Raw genomic sequence first — 11,585 nt, 5'->3', positions numbered from 1 at the left:
AAGCGAGTGTGCGTGTGAGAGCGTGTGCAATAACTCAATTCCATGCACTCCTAAACAACGCACTTTTTAAAAACTTTCGCAAACGGTAAAGTCTTTCAAAGTTAGTCTTATCTGTTCGTAACAGATTTTAGTTTTGGAAACAAAAAACTGCATTGAGATCAAATTAGCAAAATGTCGGCCAAAATCCATCTCGCTCCATCTTCTCTCACTGCCAGCCACTGGGCTTCCTCTCACCACCATATTTGGTAGTGAGTGGAAACGCCAACCGGATGCTTCACATTTATACCTCCAGTGAAATATCTATGTCATTGTTCTCTCTGTGGCTGGACTCTCGAAGAGATCTGTTCCAAGTGGCTTTCAGGTAGACAATAGCAGAAAACAGGATTATTGGTGAATGGGATGTTGTTGAATGTTTTCTTGACTTTTATAGCTCAGATAAAATATTTTCCAGGATCTTACTGAAGTAAGATTAGCCTACATACATTTGAATCCAGTTTTGATATTTAAATAGACGTTTGATTGCTCTGATCTAGCTGTTTCAGTTGTAAACTTGAGACTGGAATTGCCTGCGACAATGCCATAATAGTTATCTGAACGCTGTGACAAACAACGTAACTATAACGTACACATTTCTTGAGGAAACGTTGAAAGAATAGCGTCAACAATGTATCGGGTAAGTTTGGTTGCCTTTTGTTAGCAATATAGACCTACTGTGGTCAGTGTGGTGTTTGAAATATCTAGGCCTAGTTTTCACATTTGATCGTCCACTTCCATGCGTTCTATTTGAACAGCTAACGTTAGCTAGACAGTGGTGGAAAATGTACTAAATTCTCATACTTGAGTAAAGGTATCTTTGTAGAAATGACTCGGCTAAGTCACCGAGTAAAAGTATTTGGTCTTAAATATACTATCCTGCTAAGCATTCGAAATGTAACTAGTACTTTTTGGTGTCAGGGAAAATGTATTGAGTAAAAAGTACATTATTTTATTTATAAATTACTGGAGTAAAAATTGTCAAATATAATTGTAAAGTTGAGCCACCGCTTGTTTTTAGGAAACTGTGCACACAATTGTGTGACCAAATATGTAGGAAGAGGTCATTTGTGGCTGTGGTAACTAATGACAACCATAAAAGTCTAAATTGGCTATACCGTAAAAATTGCTGAAAAATATAGAAAGAATACTATTTCCCTTGAAGTAGTGATGCTGCATGTAAAACATTGCTAAACTTACCCCACTCTCCCACACTTTAAAGTAGTAATTTTTAATTTTTAAAAATATTTTTTTTAATAAATGTTATTGTTGAAAAGCAATATCCCAACTATAGATACAGTGAAGTACACACTTTACTGATGTCATCGGCCCCTTCCTTGCTTGAGGAACAACACAATTATTTAACACAGGTTTAACACCTAACACAAACATTGTACTTTTTAAACACTTAGCATAGACTAAGCTCTGTTGTTACCTCATATCCCAGCGATAATGCCTGGCATTACACCTGGGAAGAAAACACTTCCATTTGCTCAAAGTGCCATTGGCTCAACTTACCCAAGGCCAACATGTTGACTATATTAGCCCACACAGCTATTAGCCCACACAGCTACAAGGATGCATTTTAATGCCTGGTTTAGGAACTCAACGCTTATTAAGACCCCAACTGATGTATAGAACAATCTTAAAATTGTCAACTTTGGTTAAGATACAAGCACCATGAAACCTCTACGCCAAATTCAGTTTTTTTGGACCCAACTTGCTTTCCACTTTTTTCATGTGTTTTCTTTCTTCACAGACTCCATGAAATGACCTCTTCCTAAATATTTGGTCAAATTATTCATTTTGTGTATGGTTTCCTAGAAACAAGGCCGGCTCAACACTCTCCCTTACAGTAATATGGATAAAAACATGCCACTATTTCCAAAGTTATTATAGTACACATACATTTATTTGTAACTAGGCTATAGTGGTACAATGTCTTATGGGACAGTTAATACTAAAAACTTCTGTAGTATGTGCCATTACAGTTGAACTATTTAAAGGAGAAAAAAAAAAACATATTTTGTACATAATGTTGCTGCTACCGCCTCTTTTGACTGAAGATAAATAACTTCTGGACATCAGAACCGTGAATATTAGCCTCTTTTTTTCTTTAACGGGTCCGATGATCCCGACATGAAGAACATACTGCTTTGCCGGGAACTTGCCCAAATCCCCGATATTTGCGTGAAAAGAAGACAGAGAAAAAGTGGGTTGCCTTCTGAGAATTCGTAGGCGATCGAATAAACCCCCTCTGCCTTCCGTTCTACTAGCTAATGTGCAATCATTGGAAAATAAAATCAACGACCTACAAGGAAGATGAAACTACCAACGGGACATTCAAAACTAATATCTTATGCTTCACGGAGTCGTGGCTGAATGACAACATTATCAACATAGAGCTGGCTGGTTATATGCTGTATCAGCAGGATAGGACAGCGGTGTCTGGTAAGACAGGGGGTAATGGACTATGTATATTTGTAAACAACAGCTGGTGCATGACATCTAAGGAAGCCTTGAGGTTTTGCTCGCCTGAGTTAGTGTGGTCTAGAGCATATCATGAGGTACTCTATCTACCTAGAGTTTTCATCTGTATTTTTGGTAGCTGACTACATACCACCGCAGGCTGATGCTGGCACTAAGACCACACTCAATGAGCTGTATTCCGCCATAAGCATACAGGAAAATGCTCATCCAGAGGCGGCGCTCCTAGTGGCCGGGGACTTTAATGCAGGGAAACTTCTGTTTTACCAAATTTCTATCAGCATGTTAAATATGCAACCAGAGGGAGAAAAAAATCTAGACCACCTTTACTCCACACACACCTTTACTCCACACATCTGACCATAATTCTATCCTCCTGATTCCTGCTTACAAGCAAAAATGAAAGCAGGAAGTCAATAAAAAAGTGGTCAGATGAAGCAGATGCTAAGCTACAGGACTATTTTGCTAGCACAGACTGGAATATGTTCCGGGATTCTTCCGATGGCATTGAGGAGTACACCACATCAGTCATTGTCTTCATCAATAAGTAAATCGACGACGTCGTCCCCACAGTGACTGTACGTACATACCCAAACCAGAAGCCACGGATTACAGGCAACATCTGCACTGAGCTAAAGGCTAGAGCTGCCGCTTTCAAGGAGTGGGACTGGAACCCAGAACCTTATAAGAAATCCCTCTATGCCCTCCGAAGACCTTTAAACAGGTCAACATTTACAAGGCCCCAAGGCCAGACGGATTACCAGGACGTGTACTGCGAGCATGCTCTGACCAACTGGCAAGTGTCTTCACTGACATTTTCAACCTCTCCCTGTCCGAGTCTTTAATACCAACATGTTTTCAGCAGACCAACATAGTTCCTGTGCCCAAGAACACTAAGGGAACCTGCCTAAATGACTACCAACTTGTAGCACTCACGTCTGTAGCTATGAAGTGCTTTGAACGGCTGGTCATGGCTCACATCAACACCATCATGCCAGAAACCCTCAAACATTTCGGGTAGCCTTCCACAAGCTTCCCACAAGAAGTTGGGTGAATTTTGGTCCATTCCTCCTGACAGCTGGTGTAACTGAGTCAGGTTTGTAGGCCTCCTTTCTCGCACATGCATTTTCAGTTCTGCCAACAATTTTTCTATAGGATTGAGGCCAAGGCTTTGTGCTGGCCACTCCAATACCTTGACTTTGTTGTCCTTAAGCCATTTTCCCACAACTTTGGAAGTATGCTTGAGGTCATTGTCCATTTGGAAGACCCATTTGCGACCAAGCTTTAACTTCCTGACTGATGTCTTGAGATGTTGCTTCAATATATCCACATACTTTCCCCTCATGATGCCATCTATTTTATGAAGTGCACCAGTCCCTCCCGCAGCAAAGTACCCCCACAACATGATGCCACCACCCCCGTGCTTCGTGTTTGGGATGGTGTTCTTCGGCTTGCAAGCCTCCCCCTTTTTCCTCCAAACATAATGATGGTCATTATGGCCAAACAGTTCTATTTTTGTTTCATCAGACCAGAGGACATTTCTCCAAAAAGTACAATCTTTGTCCCTATGTGCAGTTGCACTGGCTTTTTTATGGTGGTTTTGGAGCAGTTGCTTCTTCCTTGCCGAGTGGTGTGTCAGGTTATATCGATATAGGACTCGTTTTACTGTGGATATAGATACTTTTGTACCCGTTTCCTCCAACATCTTCACAAGGTCCTTTGCTGTTGCTCTGGGATTGATTTGCACTTTTTGCACCAAAGTACGTTCATCTCTTGGACACCGAACGTGTCTCCTTCCTGATCGGTATGATGGCTGCGTGGTCCCATGGTCTTTATACTTGCATACTATTGTTTGTACCGATGAACGTGGTACCTTCAATTGGAAATTGCTCCCAAGGATGAACCAGACTTGTGGAGGTCTACAGTTTTTTTCTGAGGTCTTGAATGATTACTTTTGATTTTCCCATGATGTCAAGCAAAGAGGCACTGAGATTGAAGGTAGGCCTTGAAATACATCCACAGGTACACCGCCATTTTACTCAAATGATGTCAATTAGCCTAACAGAAGCTTCTAAGGCCATGACAATTTTCTGGAATTTTCCATGCTGTTTAAAAGGCACAGTCAACTTAGTGTATGTAAACTTCTGACCCACTGGAATTGTGATACAGTGAATATAAGTGAAATAATCTGTCTGTAAACAATTTTTGAAAAAATGACTTTTCATGCACAAAGTAGATGACTGACTGGCCAAAACTATAGTTTGTTAACAAGACATTTGGAGTGGTTGAAACACTTAGGTTGGAGTCATTAAAACTCGTTTATATAAACTTCTGACTTCTACACCTGTTGTATTCGGCGTGTATGACCAATACAATTAGATTTGACTATGGTAAACTCGGCTATAGTGGTAAAATGTCTTATGGGAACAGTCAATACTACAAGCTTCATTAGTAAGTGCCATTACAGTTTTTCTCAATTGCATTTTTGGAACAGTGTTGTAGAGAGATTTAGACTAAACACTAAAGTAATAAAATGTTTGGTCTAATGATATTCTATGTACAATACTTTGGGTGGTCACCAGGACAGAGCTAGCCCGTCCCCCTCCACCCTGCCGGGGTGCCCTGGTCACAACTCTCCTGGTAACGCCTTACTGCTGGGTCTGAAGAGGGTGTTTGTGAGGCTGGTCGACTGCAGGAAAACACCAGGGCAGAGTGGAACTGTGAGAAAAGGACACGAGGAGGATGAGAAGGAAGAAGATGGAGATTTGATTTCATCAAGTAAGAACAATGTGTGTTTAATTAAACTATAATCTGCTTCTCTAACTGCTCATTGATTGATAAACAATATATATACAGGTAACTACCAAAAGATACACCAACATAGTGCCTTAATAGACCAGAACAGCTTAAATGTGGCTTGGCATAGTTTCTACAAGTGTCTAACTCTATCGGAGGGATGCGACACCATTCTTCCACGAGAAAGTCAAGGATTTGGTGTTTTTATAGATGGTGGTGGAAAACGCCGTCTGAGGTTCGCGCCCCGAAATCTCATAAGTGTTCCATTTGGTTGAGATCTGGTAACAAACGGCCAGGGTGTATGATTTGCATTGTTCCCTTTCAGTCAGGAAACTTGGCCCAATACAGCTGTGGACAGTTTGAGTGCTAGTGCACTCTAATGAAGAACATTAGTCACGCCTGACAAGGCCAATATACCCTGTGCTTCAGTGGAGTCCCCGCCTACCATGGCACGGAGTCATTCCTTCAATTTCTTCCTGTCTTCATCTCGAGCTGAGCAGAACGATCTCACACATTTCTTCTAAACAAAGATTGGAATGCAATTTCAGGATTTATTAAAACTGAACTGTCCCACTAACTATGCTTATCCTTCTGGAAGTTGTGCGTTAAAGTTTGGTAACTAGTTTTGTGAAATTTCCTACCAAAATGTTTGCTAGTTATTCTTGTGGCTTTTTAGCGTGGCTAACTGGTTGTAAGGAAGATGGCTAGTGCAAACGAGTCTATGAAGGTTGTTAAGCCGGGTTTGAGTTCACGACCTTGCCCACAATCATGCGGTTTCACCATGTCTTTGAATAATACTCACGAGTTTAGTCTTGTATGTCTCTGCTGGATAGCTGCTCGGGCTGCCCTGGATTGATCTGGCTCATTGGACCACTGTTGCCGGCTGCGTTTAAGCACTTTAGAGAAACGTGTCGCCTTCCATAGAAGGCTTTGTGGTAACGAGTGGGATTTTCCTCCCCTGGGCGCCTGTACCTTGGCGGAGTCTGAGTTGCAGGGGTGGACCTGGACTCGTGGTGAGATCAGATGGCGCTATCCTCCCAGTGTAGTGATATAGAGCCAGCTGATATCTCTTTTGGCATTGTGCAGGGCTCCTGTTTGGTTGGCGACGTGGTGTCTGGCCGGTTCTGGGAGGGGGCCAGAGACAATTACTTGATGCCAACACATCTTTTTAGCTAAGTTACACGCTGAAGTTGTTACACTTGGTAACCAGACTGTTTCATCCCAACATCAAGTTTTGCCAGTTTTAGCCTCAGCCAGCACCATATTCAGATGAGCCTTTACGTCGGTAGCCCTGCCCCCTGGTGAACAATGTATGATCGCTGGATAATTATTTTTAAGGGTAATGGAGTCATCGATGACTAGGGTTTTCAATTTGTCAGAGCTAATGATGGGATGCTTCGGCGGCTCAGACCCTGTAACGGGTGGAGGAGAGACCTGAGAAGGCTCTAACTCCCACTCGTTGCTTAGTGGAGAAAACCAGTTAAGTCTCTATCGGCTGAATGAGCGACACCGGTTGAGCATGCAAAAATATTTTTTCCCCCAGAAGCCATGACAAAATTGTTCGGCTGCGGGGACTGTGAAGGGGGTTTAACACTACTACCTGTATTTACTGGGGGCACAGACACTGTATCATTAATTCCCACACTTGCCCAACGATTGCGTCTGAAGCCGAGCTTGTAACTTGCAATAAGAAGGCATAACTTCACTTTCTTCGGGGGGGGGGGGGGGGGGGACAATGTCCTGCAGATCTATGTCCAGGTAAAAGTTGTGTGAGGAGAAAACTAAGACCTTGGTAAACTTGTTAAACACAGACGTTGATTTAAATGGTTAAGAACCAAAAGCGAAAACGTTTGTCAGGTAGCAACAAACAGTACAGCAGTACGGAGACAGCGTGGAAGTGCATTGCGTAGCGTCACCAGAACCTCAACCCTGCTTCGTAGGATACACCTCAGACTCCGCTGCATTCAGCCAAGCTTATGCTGCATGGGTATTCACACTTCATGGGTATGGAGGGGGCGGGGCTTGTCACAATGCCTCCATTGGATGGGACGCTAGCTGTCTACCTAGCCTCATTGGCTAACAAAGGGATGGCTAATTCCAACACATCCCTCCCAAATAAGTATCGTTATTTTTCAGGGTTGCAGCTTGACAAGGTGTACCAGGATCAGGGGGTGGCGGCCCAGTCCCTGAACATGGTCACAATGCTGCAGATTTACCAAACTGAGCTATTGGCAGCCCTGGCTGCGAGGATCCCCACACAGAGCTCCTAGATGAGAGTATTACTATGGCCGATGTCATGTTGCGCATGTTCCGTTGCACTGTCTCAGCATTCGGGAGAAGCATGGGGGCTGGTTGACTTTGTCTTAGGTGCCGGAGAGAGACCAGCTGGACAGTACTTTCTCCTACGGGGTTGTTCGGCATGGCATCTATGCAGGACACGGTGCTTCACGGCTCTGAAGTATTTTTCTGCCACTGTCTTCGAGAGGATTTGCAGACAAAGGCCCGGCAGTAAGCTGGCTGCCCTGACTTCCGGATCTACACCCAAGTCTACTCCTGTTCCCTCAAGAACAGTGTCAGTCTGCTTCGCACAGGCTCCATTTTACTCCTGAAGGTAAAGTGAAAGCTGGTCCCTCTCCGAAGTGGGGAAAGCAGCAGCTCCCGCGCACCTATCACGATGAGAGAGAATCATCCCTAGATTTTCATTGGGAAAGTGGGTACCACCCCAATCTGGGTGGGTACCTAAGCACCCATTTTCAGGCCTGTGAAGTGCCATCTCAAGCTATTTCTCTCAGGACAGCTGGTACAGCCAGTATTTCCTGGTTCCCAAAAGGGGCTGGACTTTGTCCCATTTTAGACCTGCATCCCTTTAACAGGCATTAGGTCTACAAGTTCAGAACCAATCGGCCATTTTTTTATTTAACCTTTATTTAACTAGGCAAGTCAGTTAAGAACAAATTCTTATTTTCAATGACGTCTTAGAACGACATATTTGTACCTTGTCAGCTCGGGGATTTGAACTTGCAACCTTTTGGTTACTAGTCCAACGCTCTAACCACTAGGCTACCCTGCCACCCATGTGTTTGGTTCACCTCCAACTTGATGGATATTTGTACTGCGGCCAGTTGTGCATCACCACACACTTTTGTGAGGTTTTATCACTTGGATGTCATTGCCCCAGCGTAGCCCACAGTGTTCTTATGGCTGGGACGGGAGAGGGTCGTTGAAAGGCAGTGCACAGTTTTGCAATATACCCAGATGCAACAGGTTTGTTGTTGGGTTGGAACCCTAGGTGGTCTGCCGTGGGCCATTTCATTTGGTGTTGGGTTGGGTCGTGATTTCAGATCCCCTGAGTTTCCTGACTGAAAGGGAACCTACAGTTATGACTAGTTCAATGAAAGAGGCAAACAAAGTACAACAGTTGTTTGTCCTCACACCGCCATGTTCAGATTAGGAGCGGTACTGAATTGAAGGAATGACTCGTACCTTAGTTTTATCACATGAGAAGGTGAGACTTCTGGTGCGGCACGGTGTTCATTGGCCTTGTCAAGCGTGATTCTAATGTTCCTCAGTAGAGGGCGCTAGTACGTGAACTCCCTATAGCTGTACCTTGTTTCCCTCCTTCAGGGAACAGTAGTTAAAGTAATAACTATGTTTTTTTATGCTCATTAAATCATTCAGTGAACACTCATGCCCTGTGGATGGGGGCCTTGTCATCAACCATATGTTTAAGGTGAACACTCAATGGCTCTGCATTTATTGGCGTTTACCTTGCCCTCTAAGTGGTTGAGTGGACCTAAAGCATGCCAGGAAAATTTACCCAACACCATAAGAGCCGCCAGAACCCTAATTTCCTCAAGTGTTTCCTTTTATTTTGGCAGTTATGTTTATACTGAGGGTCGTATTTGTTTATGCATTGCAAAACCTAGTTATTCAATGTCTTTGCTTCACAGGGGACACCCCTAACCGTCATTCTCTCAGTGGGAGGGGCTTATCATCTGGGGAGCCTCAACATCATGTTGCTGACGAGGCAAAAAAGAGTCTCTACAGATCAGAACAACTCAGGAAACCCCAGCAGAGAGGTTCAGGGAAGAAACCTCACCACTGCTGCTCTGACTGTGGGAAGAGTTTCACTAGAAGGAGTGGCTTCATTATTCACCAGCGGATTCACACCGGAGAGAAACCATACTGCTGCTCTCAGTGTGGGAAGAGTTTCACCTGTCCAGGAGGTCTTAAGTTACACCATAGAATCCATACAGGAGAGAATCCGTACAGATGTTCACAGTGTGGGAAGAGTTTCGCTGCTTCTAACACCTTAAAATCTCATCTGAGAATACATACAGGGGAGAAGCCTTATCCCTGCCTTGATTGTGGGAAAAGCTTTGCTAATGCGGGAACCCTAACCATACACAAGCGTGTACACACTGGAGAGAAGCCTTATAGCTGTGATCAGTGTGGAAAGAGCTTTTCTCTTTCAGAAAATCTAACTATACACCGGCGCGTACACACTGGAGAGAAACCTTATGTCTGTTATCAGTGTGGGAAGAGCTTCACTCAGTCAGGAGACCTGACTACACACCAGCGAACACACACTGGAGAGAAGCCTTATAAATGTGATCAATGTGGCAAGAGCTTTGCTCTCGCTTCGTCCCTGACTAGACACCAGCGAACACACACTGGAGAGAAGCCTTATAGCTGTGATCAGTGTGGGAAGAGCTTTGCTCGAGCTTCCAACCTGTCTACACACCAGCGAACACACACTGGAGAGACACCTCACAGCTGTGATCAGTGTGGTAAGAGTTTTAGTCAGTCAAGAGATCTGATTACACACCAGCGAACACACACTGGAAAGCGGCCTTATAGTTGTGATCAGTGTGGGAAGAGTTTTAGTCAGTCAGGGAACCTGATTAGACACCAGCGAATACACACTGGACAGAGGCTTTATAGCTGTGATCAGTGTGGGAAGAGTTTTAGTCAGTCAGGGAACCTGACTAGACACCAGCGAACACACACTGGAGAGAACCCTTATATCTGTGTATGTGGAAAGATATTTGTTCATTTAGGGCCAATGAAAAAACACCAGAAAGTACAAACGTGTCTTTCAACTCCCTCCTATCTGACACCGGTTCCAGATCCCTAAATAATGGATCAATGGAAAACATCTAGTGAACAGTCATATCCATCTCCCATTCTTAAACGGTTGACTTAGTCTGATCACCACGGTAACCTGTTTGGAACATAGATGCGGTAAAGAAGTCAATTGAACTCGAGCAAAACAATGGAATTGCCATGGAAAGAAAAGGCCATGGGGGAATAATCCTGAATCTCTTCATTGCCCCCCAGCAAAATTATCCTACGTTTAGGCTATTGTTTTATGTGTATGTCACAATATATTGAGGTACAAATCAGAGTGTAATGCTTGTATGGATGTCAACCCTAACAATAAATGTTTCCCCAATCAACTGCATTAGTTAAAAAATAATTGACTACCACCACCGATGTCTGTATGCTAGCTATGCTAACCAGCTTATACTAACTGGAGTTGGCATTTAGAAGTCACTTCTCAACTTTTAAATGTTACCTGCGAAAACAGCCAAATATATCCAAATCGGACTTAAGAAACCACATTGTGAGCCTGTTACAATACATATAGTGCATTCGGAAAGTATTCATACCCCTTGACTATTTTCCACATTTTGTTACATTGCAGCCTTAAAATGTATTAAATACCTTTCCCCCCTCAATCTACACACACTACCCAATAATGACAAAGCGAAAAGTTTGGGAATTTTAGCAAATGTAAAAAAATAAAGAAAAAAAAGATGCATACCTTATTTACATAAGTATTTAGACCCCTTTCTATGAGACTCAAACTTGAGCTCCGGTGCATCCTGTTTCCATTGAGATGTTTCTACAACTGGTTTGGAGTCTACCTGTGGTAAATTCAGTTGATTGGACATGATTAGGAAGTGCACACAACGGTCTATATAAGGTCCCACAGTTGGCCGTTCATGACAGAGCAAAAACCAAGCCATGAGGTTGAAGGAATTGTCCGTAGAGCTCCGAGGCAGGATTGTGTCGAGGCACAGATCTGGGGAAGGAACCAAAACATTTCTGCAGCATTGAAGGTCCCCAAGGACACAGTGGCCTCCATCATTCTGAAATGGAAGATGTTTGGAACCACCAAGACTATTCCATTTCAGAATAAGGCTGTAATGTAAAAATGTGTGTGGGGGGGTACACATCCTGTAGAAAAAACAAACACCACTGCT

General features: G+C 43.4%; 1 pseudogene; it reads left to right on the top strand.

Moving 5' to 3' along the window:
- The first annotated feature begins 302 nt into the window (after positions 1 to 302).
- Positions 303 to 10,225, top strand: LOC139397368 (zinc finger protein 239-like; annotated as a pseudogene).
- The last annotated feature ends 1,360 nt before the right edge of the window (positions 10,226 to 11,585 follow it).

This window comes from Oncorhynchus clarkii, unplaced genomic scaffold (assembly GCF_045791955.1).
Source record: "Oncorhynchus clarkii lewisi isolate Uvic-CL-2024 unplaced genomic scaffold, UVic_Ocla_1.0 unplaced_contig_1461_pilon_pilon, whole genome shotgun sequence".
In the NCBI taxonomy this organism is placed as follows: Eukaryota; Metazoa; Chordata; class Actinopteri; order Salmoniformes; family Salmonidae; genus Oncorhynchus; species Oncorhynchus clarkii.
This window is presented reverse-complemented; position numbering and strand designations above follow the sequence as displayed.